Raw genomic sequence first — 5835 nt, 5'->3', positions numbered from 1 at the left:
TTGTTAGTTACTATTCTTTAGATTCTACTCTTATTCCCTAGTTAGGATCTACATGATTATAGGATGGTATTACGCAGGTCTGATCCTCTACACCCCACTCCCCTAAATTTTCGGCCTTCGTCCTCCCCTTGGGCCAACAAGGGCCTCGCTCTCCTTTCCCCTTGTAGTTTGGTGGAGAAGGGGTCTTGAGGATCGGTCTCAGCACAGGGTAACCTTCGCATTGCTCGGCCTTTGGGCGGGGAATTGCTGCCTGTGGCACCCCTTCAGCCCTGTGCTGAAGCCCCGTCAGGGAGGGGGCATGTTGTTCTACTGCTGGACTGGGTTAACTTGACCCCAGGACATTATGCCAGCCACCATGCCTGCCTTGCAGCAAAGGCATGAGGCACCCCCTCGGTGTGGCGACATGTGCCGAGGCCCCTCATCCGGTCCCTCCGGTCGGTGGTTTCATCCGAGCCTTGCCGACATATTCCCTGCCCAACTTGGCCCACAAATTGTGTCTGTGTTGTTTTTTCTCAGAGCAACAACGCAGCAAGATCTCCATTCATCACTCTCTCAAAAAAAACATCGTTGCTGCTACTGCTCTGGTGATTGTCAAACTCGCTAGTGCACGAAAAACCCGCAACCCATCATATTTTTCACCCTACACTTGGGAAAGACGAGAAAAGTGGCAATGCCACCCATGTTTTCAAGTTTAAAAGTGAAAAGTAAAGATTGCGGCAGCTTTATGTAAAAACATTAGGGTCTAATACAGGTAAACCTTTTTACTGGTTAATTGGGCTGAAAATAACTTTCCAAAACGTGAATCAATCCTGCTTGATTCACATTGAGCTTTTGTGAAAACTGCAGTGAAACAATTAAACCACCGTGGCCCAAAAGCTATCAAATATTTTTGAGCAAGTCATCTTGATCTGGACGAAAATAATCGCTACAGGACAGAACTAAAGTATTTTTTCCTTATATTATCAATAAAAATGTTCAGTGGAATGAGCTTTTTGTTGATTTGGTCAAAGCGCCAGTCACAGCGTTATTTGTTTAAGGCATGCAATGATTTGTCACGAACCGAAGACAACACGGGATTGCTCTGTTTCTAAAACAACGACAAATAAGATGATATCTTTCCCATTTTTAATTTCGTTATTTCATATACAAGGGAAAAACAACCATAATCTAAATGTATTTAGCCAAGCAGGCGAAGGCGGAAAAAATCTTAAAAATCTTAAATTTGCATAAACTGCGATTCCCGGGTTCATACAAAAGTAAATTATACCACTTGGCCGGCCGCGCTTTACCGCTGTCAGGGCAGAACTCTTTTTCAAAACTATAACCAAGAAATGCCCAACTCCACATTCCAAATTTAATGCTATGTTTTGGAGAAAGAATCAAAATTCATGCGGCCGTTGGCCGTCACGTGCAAAGTTACTGATTATGCTACATCATGTGAAATCATGTGGCATGGCCTTTGAACCGATTGTTTTGTACAAAGAAAAAACATTTTCTGAGAGGTTTCATAAACTGTAATCACCAGCATATTAACTTTTTTAGCTGCCTTATCTGCTAGAAATACAATAAGCCAGAGTGCCCGGCCGGGCAACGGGGTAATTTTTCTCACTCACCCGAAACCAAATGTTAGTCACCTCAGGCGACCGGGCACCGTTCCGTTAGAGCACAGCCTTGAACTCATTTCAGCTCTTGGGGCAAACATACAATGAATATGTTTAAATAAAAAATTAAAAAATATATTTAAAAAAATATTTACTGCATCGGTGGGGATAACGAGTTTTAACAAGTTGGTTTTATACAGGGTTATTCACACCTATGCAGGGCTATACACAGCTAAACAGAGCAGAGTTGTTTTAGCTCATATTCAAACTTAAACATAGCGTTTTGTGAAAGGAGTTACAATTCACAGGCATTAAATGAAACAGCTGCTGCTGCGGCAATTCAGTCTGCAGTGTTAGCCAAAGGCTATGAGAAAAGTAATTCACTGCACATTGCTTTGTAGTCAAAATCACAAAATCAATCAGAAGAATATCAGGAGATGGTGCAATCATTACCTAGCTCACACCATATCTAGAATCGCTTAAGGAGTCGTCTCGAATTGCTGTTAGCCAATGAAATGACCGGATCCAAATTCTATTGTACATTTTGCTGCACTCTTACAAATCTACTCATCTCATAACTCGGGAGTAATTAGCCCATCTGCGTGGAGCCGGCTCTCAAGTTTGACAGAACGTGAAAATTTTTCTCAGGTATGTTACTAATGTAACACTTGCTCAAGGTCTCTCCAGGGATAACAAGAAGAAGGCCCTAGAGGTTAGCTTGAAACATTCAAACCCATATTAAACAGTCACCATCGAAAATTAGCCAACTGACCTCTTAACAGAGGTTGACCACTTAATAGAAATTTCCCAAAATGTAGTATAAAATATGGTAAAAACAAAACTGTAGCGTACAGTATATTGTATCGGTAATAAAATAAGCAATTGAATGTTCAAGAAAGTTCATGCTTGTACTTCTGATGTTGTTGGAAAGGCGATGGCCTTTGTTGTAATCACATCCATAAACTTTAGCCATTCAACATGGAGTGAAAAAATTAGGTGATAATTGGGGTTGACAGACCTACACAACTCCGGAGGAGAAATGAGGAAACAGATGAGGTGGATATGGTCTGAAGGTTCCTTGTGAATATCTCTTTGAAGGTGACAGTTTTTCTTGTGGTTTCCTCGAAGGCCTATATTTAGCCCAAACAAAACCACTTTGAACACTGATTCTAGTCTTTTTTTATATCATGTTGTGTTAGATGAGCTGTTGAAAGACACTGGACATGGTTCGTATATCATTAAGTCAAAATATTGCATTGAAATTGACTATGTGACAGCTTAATAGAGGTGAAATACAATAAATTAGCCAATTGTAAATTGTAAATGGTGACCGCGTCCGCTTAATAGAGGTCAAACTCACAGTGTTTAAGGGGACTGCTTTTTGGGAGTTTGATATGTGTCCATTTAACAGCAGGTGACTGCTTAATCGGGTGACTGCTTATCAACATCAAAATGCCACCACCAACAATCAAAATCGTTTTTGAGGAGAACGAGGGACGACCATCATGGAAACATCTTTTGTTATATCTTAAATGAAATACGTAAACGTTCATCTGCCTCCGAGCTTAAGAATCCTCACAACTTGACACAACTAAATCGAATGTGATCATGAATTACGGGTGCATTCCCGTATTTCTTGTGATTACAATGTTGTCCTGTATACAAGGCATTCTACTTGGAAAAGAGGAGGAAGTTTTAATAAGGCAATTTATACGAGAGTTCATTAACTCACCAAAGGATGGACGCTTTGATCGAGTCGTTGAAATGCCATGCGCGTCTGCGAAGCTGATACCCAAACTATTTTTGTAGTGCCACATGAGGCATAATGACATAACTCTTTTTTTGTCCTCATCATGGTTGTCCTTCGAAAGCTGCTGGGTGGAAAGAAACTGGATGATTCGCGCACAGATCCGAGAAACCCCTGGCTAATTCACGACCTAAGCGGAAATCTGCCTGAAAATGAGAAGCGGGTCACCAATAACTCTCAGCCTCTACTGAGGTAATGGCACAATTGCCTTTGCAAGTCGAAAGATTATTCCCCATTATTTTGCAGCAATGGTGTGGAGTCACACTTCGCAGGCATATACCAAGGCCAAGATTTTTTTGAGTTGTCAGAGGGCCTAGCAGCAATGAATTATCGCGCATTAATGAGAAACAATCCTGACAACCCAAACTTTGATAATGACATTTTTTGTGTGTACCCTAGAAACGATAAATTGATGGATTTGTCCTTGGAGCAATTTCAGATCATGGACGACCTCTGAGAATGTGACATGAACAAACGAGTGGGAAAAGTACTATCTTGTGACCACACCTTTAAAACCAGCAAACATGTTGCTGTTACTGGAGAGGATGATGGTAAATTTGTACGCCAATATCAAAATGTCTTTCTTGGGTTAAATGAGAACAGAGAAGTTTTGACCCGGCGAATCACCAAATTGACTGCATCTTCTGAGATTGGAGATTTACTCAAAGAACTAATAACAAGATTCGACAGGGTAGGAGTTCCCTTGGAAATGATAATAGTGGACGACTGTTGTCATGTAAGAAATCTATATGAACGCATCTTTCCAGAAGTAAAAATTAGATTGGACTTGTTCATGCATGTTCAAGAATACTTCAATGTATTTCCAAAAAAGACAGTTAAGCTAAGCAGTTTTCCTCTGAATTGTGTCTCATTTTACGTTGAAATGGACACCCTTGTACAGAAAGGAGAACGAGTATGTCTGGCTCAGATGAGATTGAGGCAAACCTACAACGGTTATTGTTTTCGTGGAAGGATCGTTTGCCTAAGGAAACTCACCATCAACTAGAATGCCATCCCAAACACATACAAAGGGGGTATCTTTCATGTCGCACCAAAAAAGGAAGCCCAAAGATCACATGTCCAGAAAAGATGTGATGGAATTACGAAGAGTTTGTTGACCCAAATAACCATCGATGTTATAAGAAGCAGATCGTCAATCAAAAAGAATTAGATTTGGCTGAAGCACAGTCAAAACCGAACAAAAAAAAAAGGGGCAAAGAAAACGAAACTGGATTTCTGAGATGATTAGTCATGAAGTGGAAGAGGAACACACGCAAGAAGAGGAGGAGCAAGAGTATTACTTTTCTGACATAGAATCACGCCAAGATGAAGATCAACACCTCATAGTACAAGATAACACGGGGTTTGAGATGGTATTCAGAAGTGATGATTGTGTTAATGAATTCGGTACATGGTTACTGGATTGAACCCACCAAGGTGCTATCGTCATTGCACATGATCTGAGATGATACGATGGATTTCTACTCTGTGAATATTCTTACAAAGAGTGTATCCTCCCGAGCCTTATCCTGAATGGTGCAAAAATCATGACTATGGAACTAACAGAAGCTGAAATCAAGTTTCAGGATTCACTCAATTTTTTAGCCATACCACTTAAACATGAAGATGCGCTATCTAAGAGTAGGTACCTTAGGTACCTCAAAGATCAGTTGTCAATCAACCCCTGTAAAAGATCTAATAGAAATAAAGATTACATTCGAAGCCATTTGCTTGTGTATTTCTTTTACTCTGTAAATTTAGCTTAAAGTTTCAGCAACAAGACAATCCTCGTCACAATGGAAGAGTATGTAGAGGTTTGTACATGCTTTTGAATTCAAATTTCAGCTCGTATTATTTTGAAATCTCTTGGCGCTAAGTTTGAAAAATGCTTGAGACAAAAGGCGACATGTATTCCTACCTATTTTCAGATTATCATAAAACTGAAGAAAAGCGCTATGGAAATGTTTAGACCATTTATCGATCAGTGGATCAGTGTGAAGGGGAAAGAGGAGTTCTTGAGCACGAACAGAGCTCCAACCGCTGACCAAACTGTTAAACAAAAATTTCAGCAGGTACGCAGAAGAAGAAAATGTGGAAAACGCACATGTTAATAATCCCCAACCAAATGGTATGGTAAAACAATTTTCAATGTTGTTGTCCTTTTCCCCCTGCAAACGGGCTCTCAAAGCTGCATTTTGCCGCCATTTACATGAAAATTGTTCTTATAACTCCTGTAAAAATATAAACCCGATTTCCTTCGGCAATCATTTCATTTATTATATTGACCACCGTAAATATTGCGTGACACAGGTGCCGAAAAGTAAATAATAAACCCGCAATCTTTTCCTGAAAGTAGCATGTTCAGAAAGAAGGTGAACTTCTTCCTAGAAAGAGACAGTACAACTTGTCTTCAATTAGAATCTTTTT

The sequence above is a fragment of the Montipora capricornis genome, chromosome 3 (genome assembly GCF_036669925.1).
Source record: "Montipora capricornis isolate CH-2021 chromosome 3, ASM3666992v2, whole genome shotgun sequence".
NCBI lineage: Eukaryota > Metazoa > Cnidaria > Anthozoa > Scleractinia > Acroporidae > Montipora > Montipora capricornis.
The sequence above is the reverse complement of the archived record's forward strand: the minus strand, read 5'-3'. Positions refer to the sequence as shown.